This window comes from Schistocerca nitens, chromosome 6 (assembly GCF_023898315.1).
Source record: "Schistocerca nitens isolate TAMUIC-IGC-003100 chromosome 6, iqSchNite1.1, whole genome shotgun sequence".
Lineage (NCBI taxonomy): Eukaryota > Metazoa > Arthropoda > Insecta > Orthoptera > Acrididae > Schistocerca > Schistocerca nitens.
The window spans coordinates 688,825,617-688,843,998 of record NC_064619.1 but is presented as its reverse complement, the minus strand read 5'-3'; the positions used below and the strand labels follow the sequence as shown (position 1 = coordinate 688,843,998).

General features: G+C 40.3%; 1 long non-coding RNA gene across 1 annotated transcript; it reads left to right on the top strand.

The window, feature by feature from the left end:
* Positions 1-5,701: 5,701 nt before the first annotated feature.
* On the top strand, positions 5,702-16,771 carry LOC126263185 (uncharacterized). Its single transcript, XR_007546860.1, has 3 exons — positions 5,702-5,783; positions 14,198-14,311; positions 16,618-16,771. It is a non-coding gene; the product is annotated as an uncharacterized LOC126263185 (long non-coding RNA).
* Positions 16,772-18,382: the final 1,611 nt, after the last annotated feature.

Here is an 18,382-nt window from a genome sequence, read left to right as displayed (position 1 = left end):
TATTTAAGTGGTGATCTGATATACCAATAATTTCAGAGTCAACATCTATAAGCAGTTCACTTACTTTGTCTCTAATGCCTCTTGTTTAGATGAAATATGCAAATTCCTTATCTACTTAAAAACATTACATCAGGGTGTATACGACCCAGGACAACTGGGAGATCCAAGAAAATCCCGGGAATTTTTTCATCCGGGAGAAAACCGGGAATTTTTTAGAATGCCGTGAAGTTTTCATTGTTTTAGTTTTCAGTTAAATTTTTGTAACTTTGACTGGTAAGAACCAATACTCTAATAAAGAATATTACTGTATCTTGCTACTGCAGAATAATACTGCAGCAATAAAACACGAACAAGAGAAAAAAACGAATATAAAACTTAATTTGCAAAGGAAATGCACCATATACAACAACAAAACACAGTCCTCATACAAGCGTCTGCCAGCAGCAAGATGTGTCAAAGGCTTTGGGAAGACTATGCAGTGTTTCGTAACAACAAATTGCCTCTGATGAGCACGACATCACAACTGTTTACCTTCGATTCGTTTGAGTGCTTGCGAGCGAGCTTATGTGCATGTGCAGTTGAGTCGTGTATGAGTAGTACCTTCTCCCGCATCTGGCTACAGAAGTGTGACTGACAGCTGTATAAGCAATAGCAGCAAGCAACCAGATGCTATCCAAAAAAAAATTACTGGTGCGTCTAAGCTGCCTGATTCATGTATGCACAAATGAAGGGCAGGGGGCGAGGGCAAACCGCAGTATCTACCCCGGGCGGCAGTTTCATGGGAGGGGGGGGGGGGGGCAAATTCATATTATTGAGGAAAAAGACCTTGTTTCACCAAGCGCCTAGCATCCAGTGAACGTTGGTCTATCGATTACTAATGTGATTTTTAACGTATCCCTGTTGGTTTTTTAACATTTTTGATCAAATTCTAAGTTGATTTCTGAATGAATTGTAAGTTGATTTTTGAATGTGTGCATAGTGTATGTGATGTCTCTGCCAGGGGAATCCCTGTCACATCTAGAAATAAACTTTCCTGCAGACAAGAGGATGGGGCTATATGAGCTGAGAGAATAGAGCTGAAAGGGTGAATGCCAATCACTGTTTATGTGTAAATTTGTGGCTGGTTGCTGTCCTAACACCATCAACATTTGTCTTCAGACAACAGCCACGGTCTCCACCATGTCATCATATGACAAAATTGAACTGTTTATGTGGTTGACTGGGTTTGCAAATGATCAGCATTATTATAATTACTAGCGAATTCCATAGATTCAGACTACCAGAGTGGAAATAAATGACTAACAGGAATAACAGGCAACAAAGATTATGTATTGCATTCTCCGAGTATCCAAGGAAATGAAATTTTGACAGAAAATTTGTGGCTAGAGCGCTACACTACTCAGGGATAGTTATACAGTCCCCAGCTAGCAGCCACTAAAGTTCTATTCTAGGAGTCGCGCGGAAAATGCATTGTATGAACATGGAATAACGCCTAACCAGAGAATAAATGCGGGTAACTAAACCAGTGATTGTGACAGGGTTAGTGAAGTTAACCAGGGAATAAATTTTGACAATGGCAGGAATAGTTGCAGAGTTAGTGATGACAAGATTGTTTGTTAGAACGAGGAAGGAGAAGAAAAGGGGACTCACACAAATTATGGAAGAATATGACGATTCAAAATGTATATAAAAATTTCATACTACTACTTTTTGATCTCAGGCTTCAGAAACTAGAGAGTATGAATGAAATGTGAAACTGTTTCCTATCATAAAACTTTTTGCTTGTAGTAGGCCAAATAGGCATTTGATATTGGTACTTCATGAATTATATTCTGTCGTGTTATAAAAATGACCATTTATGCCAAAACAGTCTCGTTTATTTGGTGTGTGTACCAATTGCTGCAATATTAGCCAGGCCTATTTCACTTTATCTAGCAGCCAGTGACAAAATACATGTAATCAGATTGAGAAACCACACCAGTCTTGGGTACTGTTTGTATTAACAGAGTTTGGTATTAGACAACGACATTTCGTTTTTTCATGTATCAAAATGTTGACGAACTTTGATGAGGTAATAGATTCTTTCCCAGAAAGAAAAGTACGCCACATAAAGCTGTGACAAGATTAGAGAGAAAAGAAGCTAGGACTTAAGGATTGAAGAAATGTGTACTGTCTTGCTTGTCTCTTGTTTTTACTCGTTTAATGTATCCTATATTTAATTTTATGTCACACAAAACAGTTATTAGCTAACAGGCAGTAAAGACTGCAAATTTTCTGGAGAGCTCTTGTTCTGCTGGTTACAAATAATCCCATTCAGTATTCCAGAATGAGATTTTCACTCTGCAGCGGAGTGTGCGCTGATATGAAACTTCCTGACAGATTAAAACTGTGTGCCGGTCCGAGACTCGAACTCGGGACCTTTGCCTTTTGCGGGCAAGTGCTCTACCAACTGAGCTACCCAAGCACGACTCACACCCCATCCTCACAGCTTTACTTCTGCCAGTACCTCGTCTCCTACCTTCCAAATTTTTACAGAAGCTCTCCTGCGAAACTTGCAGAACTAGCGCTCCTGAAAGAAAGGATACTGCGGAGACATGCTTAGCCACAGCCTGGGGGATGTTTCCAGAATGAGATTTTCACTCTGCAGCAGAGTGTGCGCTGATATGAAACTTCCTGGCAGATTAAATCTGTGCGACGGACTGAGACTTGAACTCAGGACCTTTGCCTTTCACGGGCAAGTGCTCTACCAACTGAGCTACCCAAGCACGACTCACGCCCCGTCCTCACAGCTTTACTTCTGCCAGTACCTCGTCTCCTACCTTCCAAACTTTACAGAAGCTCTCCTGCGAACCTTGCAGAACTAGCACTCCTGAAAGACTGGATATTGTGGAGGCATGCTTAGCCACAGCCTGGGGGATGTTTCCAGAATGAGATTTTCACTCTGCAGCAAAGTGTGGCTAAGCCATGTCTCCGCAATATCCTTTCTTTCAGGAATGCTAGTTCTGCAAGGTTCGCAGGAGAGCTTCTGTAAAAATTTGGAAGGTAGGAGACAAGGAACTGGCAGAAGTAAAGCTGTGAGGACGGGGCGTGACTCATGCTTGGGTAGCTCAGTTGGTAGAGCACTTGCTCACGAAAGGCAAAGGTCCTGAGTTTGAGTCTCGGTCTGGCACACAGTTTTAATCTGTCAGGAAGTTCCATTCACTATTAATTGCAAGTTTTTTTTTAAAGAGCGATAGGATGTCAAACCAGCTAACTGGGAGCAGGAGAGGCACCACAGGACATTTTAATTTCCACTTGCCTTAATATAGTTTGATGGCCCCTTTACAAGATATTACACATTTTAATTCCACAGAGTGAAATACAGAGACGTGCGATAGAAGAATGCTGTGTGAAGCGGCGTGACACTGCACTTCGGCACACTTAAGACCAAATAACATGTATTACGTTCCATCGAACATATATGTAACAGACTCTTCAGAAAGATGAGTGCTTAAAAATGAAGATATCTTTCAAAAGTTGATTTTTTAAGTTTTAGGTGTCCTACCCCAAACGCTCGAGGGAGGGGAGTGCCACAATCTAATATTGCCCCGGTTCAGGAATATTGTAGATCTGGACCTGATGCACAGAGCAATCTGAGTTGTAGTGGGGAGGTGGTAGTCTCCACGTGCCTCGTCTTTACCTTAAGTGATTTTGCTGTTTCCTCTTTGTTTATTGCTCTCACATCAAATGAAAACAATACGGATTTCTGTGGCCGGGAGCTATCAATTGAATTAAAATACATTCACATAATTACGGAAAGGTAAAATATATTATTAGTTTCAGATTGTATTTTGTTTCCACCTTTCTGACAGTCAAGCGTTAATTGCCTTGCAGAACAGTGAAGTTATTTTTGTCGATTTGTTAAAGAAATTTGGCTTTTATTAATCTTTTCTGCTGAGGCAGTCAATTTATTTGAAACGAAGTGTTTAATTCAGCACTATTGGCTAGTTTCAACTGTTCAATGCATTTCAAGTTCTCGTTTTCATCTTCTAGCACGTATGGCGTTATGCCATAATAAAGAACCAAACTTGAGATAATACAGTACTGGTACTCCAAGAAAATTTACATCTGAATCTGGACATACGAATGTGCACTTTAAGCCAAACTATGCATTTTAGCATGGTTCACAAAATTCCCATGTCTTGTTTCTTTTATGACATAATGTAAGATCTTTTAATGTTTTATACGTACAGATGCATAGACTTCCTCCGTTATCATAAATGCGCAAGCGCGGCAACGCCTGTTATCTGGCGCTCTCTGGCAACTGCTGAAACAAATCTATTTTTAACAGGTCATGGGAAAATATTCTGAATAGTTGTTTGAAAAGCTTTACTTTCAAAGTAAATTTCCTTTGCGCGAGATGAACTCTGTGCTCGAAATTCCGATGAATTTCTAAAATTACAGAGCGTTTGACTCTCATTCAAAAATCAGATCTTTGAGGATGACCATTTAGAATATTTTCGAGCCCAAAAGATCAGACATTTATGTCATCATTAAAAATTTTACTGTCACATTTGTGTGATCTATCTTAAAGTGTAAATCGCGCAAAAAAGATCAACATTCTGTGTGATAGTGTAGCTTCTCTTGCAGCTTATTAATCTTAGTGACCAATATTATACATGAAAGCTTTTCTTTTCTTGTAGCAGCACTATGTATATTAATTTAAACCATTACCTTTTTCTATTTGTGTGTTCGCACTTATTAACAGTGATGTTGCTATTGACTGACTACATTACATATCCTATGCTCTGAATATCCGCTGTCATCGGCTGGAAAGATCACTTGACATGAGTGAGTTACGACTGGCTTACAAAAGCGCATTGCAATCTTGATTTCAATCCTTCAGAAAGTAACATGTGGTGTTTGGTGGAATTTGAATTTATACTTTCGTAATACGAAAATATGCAGTGTACATGTTGCTGCACATCAGATATCTTTCCAAAATGTGTTTTTCCCCTGAGTTTCGTTTTTTAAAGTGCCAGGAAATTCTACGCCGTTGTATAAAACCATTACCATTGAAAGGATTGATAAGTTTAACAGTTCCAAGGAAAAGTATACTGTTACTTAACACGGAAAAAAATGTATTTTCATCCGGGAGAAAGTGTATTTTTAACTGGGAAATCCAGGGTTTTTTTTTTTCCTCGTCCACGTATACACCCTGTACATTCTCTGAATGTGAGCCCTTAGTTAGAGGGACTTCCTTTGAGCAGGTATACCTATCAGCTGACTTCAGTCTAAAAAAGGTACTATCCCAGTCCTTGGAGATGTGTCCAGAAGTACATATGGTGCTGTATACAAGTTTATTGGTCAATAAGATCTAAAAATCTATAAGGAATGGTGGTGTTGAGCTTACTGAAGGAACTGAATTACTACCCTGTCATACAAACAACTGGTTTGCTGACAGTTATATCCAGTACTCTCATTGAAATTGTATTTATGAGTGACTCCTGTCAACAGTGTGTCTGATCAGCATTACATTTTATATGGCTCTAATTGTCATTTTATTTACCATATAGCAGAGATCCTGAGTCACAGATAGGTGCAAACAGAAAGACTATCATGACCTCAATTTTTGATTTTTGTCATTTTATTTTAATTTTAATGGCTATGTAGTGTCATACCAGAAGCCAAAAATTAAAAAAAATCTTTTCTTTGCTTTCAGAGCAACTTTCTGAAATGGCTGTTGTACCATGGTGCATCTTTACCATCCCTCACAATCTTGCTTGGGACACACCGCTCTAATTGTAAGGCGTGGTACAATATTTCTGAATGTAATCCATTTTTGGGTCATATCTTCATCATCAGAGCCGATTTTTTATTTTATAATCACTTTCTTGTTAAGCAAAAATATTTTCTTACCTTTTTAAAAATTGCTTGTAATACCTAACAGTCAGCAATGCTATAAATGCCTTATTATAATTAATGCCCTCCTCTATATTAACTGATTTTAAAAAATCAGGTTCTAGGAAGTCTAAGACATTACCCTCATACATTACTTCTGTAACTATCTGGTCAAAGACCTGAAATGTATTCACAATTGTGAATATGGAGTACTATCAGCTGTATAATGCAATGACGACAGTGAAAATTTGTGCTGGACAGGGACTTGAACCCAGACTTCCCACTTATAGTGAGCGGTTGCCTTACCATTTGGCTATCCGAGCAAGACCCACAGCCAGACCCAAACTTCCATATGTTGTCAACCATGTGTCCACAACCCGTACCCATACATCCATTATGTATATTCCTGTACAGGTGAGGCATTTTACCTGCCGACACTGGGAAAGCGACTTTCAAGTATAATGCAGTCCTGTTCAGGACTACACATAATGGATGTACGAGTACAGGTAGTGGACACACAGTTGACGATATGTGGAAGTTGGGTCTGGCCATGATTTGTACTCAGCCATATGGTAAGGCGATCACTTGCAATAAGCAGGAAATCAGGATTCGAGTCCCAGTCTGGAACAAATTTTCATTGTCGTCATTCCATTTTACAGCTGATGGTAGTTCATATTCACAATTGTGAATACATTTCATGTTTTTCATAATGGCTGTAGTCGCTACGGCGTCTGTTCCTTCGGACATGTATGTATGTCCGGAGGAACTTCACATCATAATTCGGAATAACACAGGCACTGCAATATTGTATCTGCTCAAAGTAAATTTCAGGTTAAGACATACAAAAGAATCTCACATGAATTCATGTCTCTGGCACCAGTTTTAGTTGCATGACTCTCCAATTCTAGACCTGGCAAACTGAAGTTTCCCCATATTACAATGTTATGATTGGGAAATTTACTCATGATATTCTCCATGTTTTCTCCCAAAGTGCTCTGTCACTATGGCTTCTGAAGCAGGTGGTCTATAAAAGCATCCAGTTACGATGTATTTCTTAAAGTTTACCCAGCAGATTGAATAATGAAGAAGCATAAAGTGGATGTTACCTTCCTGCCACCAGCCAAGACAGCAGCTCTTCTGGGGTCTGCATTTGTGAAAGGCAGGTTTAAACAAACTTCCTTGTGAATGCAGTAAAAGGTACATAGGACAGACAACACACACTGTAAAATATGTTGCATTGAGCACACTTGCCTACCATAACCAAAGAACTCTACAATGGCTGAACACTCTATTTCCATTGGCCATTCCATGACTAATGGAAAAGTAAGGTACTGGCCACAGTCGCATCCTTCTGGGATTCAGTGGTAAAGGAAGCTGTGGAAATACAATTAGCAGACAACATGCTCAACTGAGACGAGGGTTTCCAACTCGACAAATCATGGAAACCTCTTTGTTTAGGTCTGCAGTCTCAAATGAATATTGTTCTAACCCTTCAATACCTGAAATTCTGACATATGCCATCCATAATAATCAATCAGATACTTTATAAGCACTGTGGATTCACCAACTCTGTGTTTGCTTTGTTTTACTTGTAGAGGCATCCAGTTTTATCACTGACTGATGCTCTTTTTACCAACAATGTTATCTCTGATGCATGGGCACTTATGCCACAATGTAAAGTGTTTTAAAAATTTTTCAAGTGATTCACTTTGAGAATGGCTGAAAGGCTTTCAGCAAAAATATCAGTACAGTATCCTGGATAATCTCCCAAAAAATGATGGAATATCTAATTACCATATTTCATCCGTCTTTGAAGCTTACTTTTTTACCCATATGGTTTTAGATGCCATTTGTACTGTGGTAATCATTAACACTACACTTGAACCATTGTCACTGATAGCAAATATGATGCTTTGATCAAGTCAAAATTTTAAAATATGTATCTCTGGTGCATCAGCTGGCAGTCTATGGTGCACTATGGAAGCTTTGTTGATAAGCATTGGTCTCATAAGTTACACTAATTACAGCTTGTACATAGACACTGTAGTCCTCGTGTGTGCCAAGATAGATACATTTTTATCACTGATTGTCATTCAGCATCTCGGCCCATTGCTGGGGCAATAACAGAGTTTTCAGACACTTCCACAGCATTTGCCAGGCAGTATACGTGACATCAACTGCAACAACACTTGCCTTGTCTGGCATAAAAGCTGGCCATCTGGCCACGTTGGGCTTCGTATTGGTGTCCACTACTTGTTGGCTTCTGACATGAGGCCGTCAATGTTCTTGCTGTTGCAGGCTGCTGCCAGGTAGGATGAGGATCAAACCAATACACTGCTAGTCACTGAGATGCTTGGTACCTGCCACCACCTGAAACTCACTCAACTGGGTGTGACACAGCTGCTGCACCAGTAGTGTAAGAATGACATTAGGCCACTGCATCTGACACTCGACTACTGAGGTATGCCGAACACGCAAGATGTTGGAAACAGCTACTGTTGTCCTTGTGAACACCATTTCTCATCACTGTGGGCTGTGAAATAGACACCTGAGCACACCTGTCAAACATGGAAGCCATGGGTCAGTGTCGGTCTGGGCCACCAGACAAAGGAACACACCTGTAACGGCTTTAATAAAGAGTCCACATGCTTGCCATCTGTCTTACTGCAGCCACCTTCTCCACACACTGGCCTCCTATAGCCTTTGCCAATCTTTCAGACCCACAATGCCCAGAGTGGGAGAATCATTGCCATTCAGACTATTAGAAGAGTGGCTCTTCCACCGCTCCATAGTGATCATTGCAGCCCTGATGATGATGATGATGATAATTATAATTTATGGCAGAGAGCACTAACCAGCAAAGTCAACAGTGCCCTTGCATTAATGATATACCAAAGAATATTGCGAAAATCTACAGAAAAAGATCAATAAACTGGAAAACTAAGTATTATCTCACCACAAGAATTGTAAAGCAACGCCAAGAAGTGAGCTTCAGAAAAGCACATAATTAAATCCCAATGAGACACAGCAGAATAACTAAATAAAATCATGGATAAAGTACTTGTAAAGATACTGTTAAAAAAGGGACAGATAACTGTGGCTGGATGATGACTTATAAATAATACTTGACCCAGCAACTTTGTGACACATTAAGATCTCACACTAAATTTTTTGTGAAGAATTCTGGACACCGCACAAAATTTTAAAACATGAACAACACTCACCTCTATCAGTTAAAATAGAGCTCAGTTAAAGTAAAGGGAAGATCCTGTGGGAGACACAGTTCAACCCTCAGGTTGTCATATAAAACACACCCATTTAAACTATGTCATACTGACAGCTGTGTCCCACATCTCTGACACACTGGGGGCTCCTCCTGACATAAGAGGAAGCCATGTGTCAATGGACAATGTCCCACTCTAAGTCGAGTAAGGACTACTACTTCAACAGTTGCATGCAGAAGGAGGTAATCCCTGGTCACACTACTGAAGTCTTTATGGATCGTAATTTATTATTCCTCACTTCCAGCCACTGAGCCTCACACCAACACATGACCTTCCTGGTCACAAATGAAGTTAGATCCCACAGAGCGACTGAACAGCGAGCAGGAGGAGGAAGGAAGCAAGGCTCCTTGGCAGCCGCATCAGCAAGTTCATTTCCCTGAATCCCTATGTGCTTTGGAACCCAGAAAAAAATGATTTTCTTGTTTCGCCTATGCAAGAGAAGGATACCGTCCTGTACCTGTTGCACTGTCCGATCTACTGCATACATCTGTCCAATAGTGAGAAGGGCACTTGAGAATCGGAGCAGATGATAAATTTTTGGTCATGATGCTGCATCGTCTGCTCCATTGCCCTCAGGATAGCAAACAGTTCTGCGTAATAAACTAAAAACTGCTCTGGGAGCCTTATCCTGAGGACAATGTCGGGGAACATGACAGAACAACCAAAAAAATCTCCCTGCTTAGAACCATCTGTGTAGATAGTAATAAAATCTGGGTTGACTACGTGAAATCTCATTAAATTGAATTTTACAAACATAGTCTGGGTACAATGCTTCCTGTAAGCAGTCAGTTCTAAAAGCAATCTGGGCCTTGATAGTAGCCAGAGGGATGCCCTACTCCACCCCTGGCTTTGGACCTTAATGCCCCCTACCTGTAATAACTCAAGGCTTTCCCTTGCACGGATCCCAAATGGCCCTGTTGCTTGTGGCCGATGGTCAAACAGACATTCCAATGGCAGCTGAACAACATAGCTGGATGCTTGCAATATAGGAATGGGCAATGCCCTGTATCTTGGCGTACCAGCCTCCGCACACAAGTGAACAACAGGGCTCGTGCGACAGACCCCTGTTGACAGCCTAATATCCTCGTGGTAAACTGCATCCAGCATCTTAAGGTATGAAGGACTTGCTGACCCATAAATCTGGCACCTGTATTAAAGCTGGGGTCGCACAATGGCCTTGTAAAGTTGGAGCAGACGTGCCCTGTCAGCTCCCCAAGACCTGTGACTGACACATTTCAGAATGTTTAATGTCTTAAGACATCTCAGTTTCAGATCTTTAAGGTGTGGAATCGTGTTAACTTCTCTTCAAAAGTAAGACCCACATCTTCACCTTTTTATTAAAAGTGAGAATTGTGTCCCCTAGTTTTAAAACGGGAAAATTAAACAGATAGTGGAAACAATTAAAATCAACACAAACATGTATTTATTGTAACTGCTTGTGGAAACCTGGTTCCCAGTTTTCCTGGTTTTGTACCTGTCCGCTTTTCCCTTTCTGTGTGGAATATGTCAAGTACGAAGGTAAGGGTACGTTGGGGAAGTGTAGGTGAGTGTATGTAGGAGGCAGTCGTGTAAATGGTAGATGAGTGTAGATTTAATTTAATGTTGTCATATAAATTATATGTCTGGGAGTTCTACATTAGCAGATACATGATTTGATGTCCACACAGTGCCCAAGTTGTGTACGTAGCTTTTCCTTCTTTTTTCATTTCTATGCCACAATTCCTGGTGCTTATTCTACTTTATAGTAATGTTGCAGAGTGCTGACAAAGTGAACATATCAGTGTTGCAAAAACATGTTATGGTTTGGGTCTTTTTTACTTTGGATCATGTGACAGTGCCTCAAAGCAGCAGGATACAAAAGAAGTTATTGGTCCTGGGTTCATCAATTAAACTGCTTCATGGTTGCCAAGAAACAGTGCATATGATTGCAAAAAATCCACTTGGGATAACGGTCAGAACCAGTATAACAGAACCAGGAAATTTTATGTAGTACTGTAGGTGTATTAAGAAACAAGTTGTGCCTAGGAAAGTACGTGTGGTCAAACAAGTCTGTGTTATCAAGGATCTCATGAAGCACAATACACTGAATGGTGTCTCAGAGTGAGAGATACAGTTTAATTTTTAAGTGATGGTTCTCCAGTCCTTACAGGTATTATACACAATTGAGTCACTTTAATATGACTACCCCCACCTACCCCCTTGTTCACCATCAAAGTACAATAACCGCTCAGATAGCATGTGGTGGCACTAGCAGTGGAGGGTATATAAAACTTGGCAAGGAGATGCGGAAAACAGTGCAGTCATCATAATGCAGAAATAGAGTGATTTATCTGCACGACCATTGGGTTTTGGGCCAAATGGTGCTATCCAAAACCAGTACTGAGGCAACTGTGGTTCTCCACAGGGAACAGATGACAGGGGTGAACGATGACTACAGAGATGTATATGGACAAATGCAGTCCCTGGCCAATTTATTAGATGCACTACAGTTTTTGAGCAAATTTTGATTTATGTCTAATGAAATTTGTTTTATTTTAATACATAAATTGTGATAAAATGATTATATGTAGTCTACTTCATAACTAAGGTGATACAACAAATCAATGAAATGTAGTATTTGTTGAAAATATTTTATTTCAATAATTACAACAAAAATTAAAATATTGTGAAAGTGAAAACATTAGTTTTAATATCTTGCTGAGCCATCTTTTGCAGCTATGAGAGCATTAATAAGATGTGGCATGCTGTCAATGCAGGGCTATTGTGTCCTGCATTTGTGAATGATGATACCACACATGGAGGATCTTCTCTAAGATCTGTGTTTTTGTTATGATGACATCTTTTGCCACCTCCCTCTTCATTAGTTCCCATACATTTTCTATGAGGCTCATGTCAGGACTATTACCTGGCCAGTGTAACAGAGGGATATTCTGTTCCTTCAGAAAGAATTTAACTGACCTGGCTGTGTGACAGGGAGCTCCATCCTGCATAAAAATAAATGGTTCCCTATTCGGGAACCATTCTCTGAGCTGTGGTATTAACCGTTTTTGCAAGACTTCCTTGTGCTGATCTTGCATCATTATGCCTTTAGCCACACAAAGACATCCTGTACCCTTTCCACAGATGACAGACCAAATCATCACCTTAGTTGTGTGTTTTACGGTCTGAATAATGCAGTTGGGATGAAATTCTTCTCCTGTTTGACGGCACACAGACTGAGATTAGTTAGTCAAAATTTCAAACATGCTTTCATCACTGAAGCATACCTGTAAAAATCAAGAAACATAATATACTATGAATAAATTTACATAGGTTATATCATATCATAAATAATAATTTTAAAGTTAAATTAATGATCTCCACAAACCCACATCCTTATCACACCACAGTTAGCCCACTTCACTTTCATTGTGGCTGTTAACCCTGGTTTTCTAGTGGGTCGAGAGGCCTCAAAATCAGCATCATTCAACTTTCTGCGAATAGTGCATTCAGATGCATTCACATTAGCCTCTTCCAGTTGAGATTTTATCTGTTTCGTTGTTGCAAATCTGTTTTCTAGGCAAATTTTTTTTTAAGAAATCTTTCTGACCTTGGGGTGAAAATAAGTTATCTTCCACATTTATTCTTCCTCCTGGGACTCAATTCTTCACCTGAATCAATTTTATTCTTTATGAGCCTCACACTAGCTTCTGACATTTCCAACCTTCGTGAAATTTCCCGATTGGTATACATTTTCGTATTAATGAGGGCTTTGACCTCAGCTTTCTTACGCGGTGAAATGTTCCCTCTTTGACCCATTTTTTAAGGTCACAATTAGTAATATCTGGCTGTTAGACAATCATTTGTGATGCCAATATTACAAAATTGATAATCAAAGCGAACAAAGTATTACACCAGTTACACACGAGAACGCCACTGACCAGGTCCTTTCCTGTATGCTGTACTCTGCACATTTATACCTACAATAAGTCAACAATCCAATGTCACGTAGCAACAATAGACACAAAATTCAACTTTGTAATAATTGCCCTGAATAACTGTCATAAATTTTCCAATTAATCACAATAAATATAGTACTCACCACGTAATTATTACAAATAACATTAATAATGTGCAGTGCATATAATGATTTGGCCAGGGATTGTAGATGTGCAATTGATTAGCAACTGACCATTCAGATGAACCATGGGGCTACCAACAGCGACTTCTCAATGACCATTCAGCAAACATTGCTGCGTATGGGCCTCGCAGCAGGCACTTGTTTCCTGCACCCACGGTGACTGCTGGTCATCGGCGACAAAGGCTGGAATTTGCACATCAGTGCTGCAACTGGATATCAAATGAGTGGTGATGGGTGGCCTTTTCAGATGAATCACATTTTATACTCAAGTGTACAGATGACCGTTGGCATGTACAGTGTGAAATATCTGAAAGCAAACAAGAAGGGAGCGTTATGGTCTGGGGAATGTTTTCTTGCCATTCTCTGGATGATGATGATGATGTCATTCTGGAAGGCACAGTGGATTAACACAAGTGTGCATCTCTCCTTGGGGACCATGTCCAGCCTTAAATGTAACTTTCTTTTTCCTCGGCACGATGGTACCTACCAGCAGGACAGTGCGATGCGTCACACAGTGTACATGCATGGTTCAAAGAGCACCAGGATGAGTTTACTGGACACCCATGGCCACCAAAAGCTTCAGTTTTAAACCCAGTTGAGAATCTATGGGACCACCTCAGTTAGGCTGTTCGCACTGTGGGTCTCCAATCGAGAAACCTAGCGCAGCTGGCCACAGCACTGGAGTCGCCGTGGCTCCACATCCTTGTCAGTACATTCCAGAACATCACTCTTCCTGCACAGCTCATAGCGGGCTGCACTGTGAAAGGTGGTTAATCGAGCTTTTGACAGATGGTCACGTTAATACGAGTGGACAATTTAACACAACAGCAGTGACTCTACTGTGAATTACTTACTTTTTGTGAATAGTCTAGGCTAAACTCTTCTTCTGAACATGTGCATGTATATGTTGCAGATCTGCCTACGCTTGAATGCATTTTCAAACACCGAGATTCAAATCGCAGAAGACGTCGCATTCATGCAAGAGGCTCACGTAGGAGCAAAAGGAGACGTTTTTGCTGTAGTTAAAGTAAGTGATTGGGAAGTAGGTTAAACAAACTTCTAGGTGAGATGTCTAACTATGGAGAATGTGTAATGTGTATTGTGGAAACTTAGTTTAGCCTTGCAACATGTTGATCACTTTGCAAAGCTTTGTAAACTCCTGTCACCAATTTTGTAAAGGCCTCGTTGCTACTGCTGTAACAGTAGGCTGAGTTCTTGAAATGGCTTCTGGTGCAGTACACCACTATTCTCCCTTCCACCATTACATAGCTATGCTCCAGGATCAGGTAACTGGATAGGAGAATGAAGGTTCTACAACGCTCCAACCAATTAGTAACAAAGTCACACAAACGAGTTAAAGTGTACTTATCTTTCTGACTGGTTGAATAAAGAAGTCTGCAGCACTGCTTGTAGTGTAACACAAAAAAAGGCCTTCAATGACTAAGTGCAAATAATTGCAGGTAGACTTCACTGTATATAGCAAATACAATTTACAACTGTCTGTTCAATTCTAAGAATTCACTAAACAATGTTCCGTGTCTATGTCAGTCCTGGATGATGATATATAACTAAGTGGGTAAGCACTGCTCTTCTATCTTTTGAGTAGGCTTCTGTCCATTGTTATCCGGTACTTGGTGGATTGTACTTGGCTGAGGTGAAGTTGATTTCTTCATCCTCAGGGCCACCCTTGACACTGGTTGAACTTGTGCAGGTGGTGAGTGTCTATGGCACTGGCACCACCTCGCATCTTTGTGCCTGTGGTGCTTTTGCCCTGGCTGTGTCTTATTCGGACGTCACAGCACAAAGAGTGATAACTAGGTTAGCATAAATGATACATTTTAAGGTTACATGTAAGAGTCAAGGAGTGCAGAACATCTAGTACCTTCCGCCGCGGAAGTCGAACATGCGGCAGAACAAATGGACGTGGTCAGCACTGGCGGCTCCGATCCGCAGCCCAAGGCGTTCCCGCTGTTGGTTGTGGTTACTACAGAACATATAGTCATTAGGCTTCTGTGGCCATAGTCAGTTGACATAAAAGTTTTCCGAGAATTGTACTGTGCCATAATGTAAAAAACTATAATGGAGAAAGCCAACATTTCAACTAAATTGGTTTCTCCAATAAAGTTCTCTCTCTCTCTCCCCCTCCCCACTTTATGATGTGGTACAGTACTCAGAAAAGTTTGTACCTAGTTCATGAAATTGTAGAATGCATCCCAGAATACCGCAACTGTTTTGGCACAGATGGTTTAACACTGCTGTCGAATTGACAAGTGAGAGTCTTGTGGACTACATCTGCATTTACACTCTGCAAACAACTATTAAGCCCATGGAAGAGGGTGTGCTCCATTGTACCAGTTATTATGCTTTCTTCCCACTCAATTCACTTATTGAGAATGGGAACAATGATTATTTAAATGTCTGCTCACTGTAATTAATCTAACCATGTCCTCAAGATTCTTATGTGAGCAATTTTTAGTTTATTAACATACTATTAGTATAGTGGTACATTCTTGGAGTCCTCATTTAAAGCCAGTTCTTGACACCTTGTAAGTAGGCTTTCTCAGGATAGTTTATGCTTACCTTCAATAGTCTGCCAGTTCAGGTTTTTCAGCGTCTCTGTGACACTCTCCCATGGGCTAGCTGTAGGCTGCTGTGCAGTGATTCTGGAAAGTGGGCAAGAATGATGTGGGCCAGAGCAACCAGTGGAGTAGCAAGATATATATCAGATATACTAGTGCCCGTGTCACAGCACTTGTGTATTGTTTAGATAACCAACCAGTGACTAGAATTATACAAACTACAGAGAGATTTGTAATTGTGGCCGAGACCAAGAAGGTGGAACAGTAAAAACTGTGTAAATGTAAATAGGGAAAAGCATGAGTGTGGACATATGGTAGCTACATATAACTTTTATTCCAGACTAGTGCTCTGTAAAATGTGGACTGCAGGAACAGTTCATTTGTTGCAGCCAGACTAAAGCAACTCAAGAATTCCAGAAAGGCAGGACTGTAGTGGTGCAGGGCACAGGCTGGGGACCACAGCCGAAATCCGGACACTTGACACCTACACGCTCAGTATTTACATTAATCTAGCAGCTCCGAGATCATAACCTGGCTGGTGGGGCAATGACTGGCGCTTTTGAGACATTTTGACAGCATTTGGTGGGCTGCATATGTGATCTTAACTGCAACATGACCTGCATTGTTTTGTATAAAAGCTGGCAGTCAGCCAGTTTGGGCATGACACAGACAGACATATAATTGGTGTCTGCTATATTTTGGTTTCTGCCAATCTCTGTCCAGCATCTTGTAGGGACCTCCAACTATGTTCCAGAGCTGCAACGTGGATGGGCTGGAAGTCAAACTAACATCCTCTCAGCTAGGAGCTCCTGGGATTTGTCAGCATCTGCTGCCACCTCTGCATCCCCAGTCCCAGTTCTGCCCTGGAACACTGCCATCCATCACCGTGGCTACACACTGGTCTCTTCCAACCATAGTTACGAGAGCAGAAGTGTTGTGATGTACAGCTAGCAAGGTCAGTGCTGTGCCGTATTGACAGAAGCGCTGACACTGGCACCTCCTTGCTTGCTGTTATGGCCTGGATCACTGCTTCCACCACTGCATGTTCTAAGTATATCAATAATAATTAATCCAAACATAATAGTTAATTGGATTCCAAACATAATAGTTAATTTGTCTTGAAAGGGGGATATAAGATGAACATCAACAAAAGCAAAACGAGGATAATGAAATGTAGTTGAATTAAGTCGGGTGATGTCGAGGGAATTAGATTAGGATATGAGACACTTAAAGTAGTAAAGGAGTTTTGCTATTTGGGGAGCAAAATAACTGATGGTGATCGAAGTAGAGAGGATATAAAATGTAGACTGGCAATGGCAAGGAAAGTGTTTCTGAAGGAGAAATTTGTTAACATCAAGTGTAGATATAAGTGCCAGGAAGTCGTTTCTGAACAAATTTGTATGGAGTGTAGCCATGTATGGAAGTGAAACATGGACGATAACCAGTTTGGACAAAAAGAGAATAGAAGCTTTCGAAATGTGGTTCTACAGAAGAATGCTGAAGATAAGGTGGGTAGATCACGTAACTAATGAGGAGGTATTGAATAGGATTGGGGAGAAGAGGAGTTTGTGGCACAACTTGACTAGAAGAAGGGATCGGTTGGTAGGACATGTTCTGAGGCATCAAGGGGTCACCAATTTAGTATTGGAGGGCAGCGTGGAGGGTAAAAATTGTAGAGGGAGACCAAGAGATGAATACACTAAGTAGATTCAGAAGGATGTAGGCTGCAGTAGGTACTGGGAGATGAAGCAGCTTGCACAGGATAGAGTAGTATGATGGAGAGCTGCATCAAACCAGTCTCAGGACTGAAGACCACAACAACAACAACAGTTAATTACTAAAGAGCTACTTTATTACTACCTACCACAAAGAAACTTTCCTTAAATATTTCAATAATCAGTCTAAGAACTGAGATAATCCAAAAATAACTAATTAATTAACTTCAAGTCCAAGGAGGTTTCAATTCTGTACTTGAATGAAAGAGGGAGCAATTTCATATCAGTCATATCTCGCACAATTCCAGTGATGGCAGATATTCAATACAAAGTCAAATTATACATTCCACGAGTACTCCACGTACATGGCCAAGATTATCACGATAGCACACAAGGTGTTAAGGTAGCTTGATGTACATAGCATTTCCATAATTGCACAAGATGCATTACAAATGTTGAAGGACAATTCCTGACAGAACATTTGGGAAATATGTTGTAAAGAACTTATACCTGGTAAGTAGAGTGTATTGACTGATTCTAAAACCAACTGAATCAGGGATATATTTGTTAAAACAATGAAAACAATCAAACATTTAGTAATGTCTTTGGAGTAAGGCCTTGGAAGTAAACCACAGAAAAATTTCTTGTAATTAAATGTCCTAAGCAGCAATTTGGTTTTGTAGTCTGCATTTGAGTATTACTGATGCAATTTAATTTTTATTGCTATTTGATAAATGCTACCTGTAAGATAAAAACAAATATATTACAGTCACAAATAAGAAGAATTTGAAGTATAAATACTCA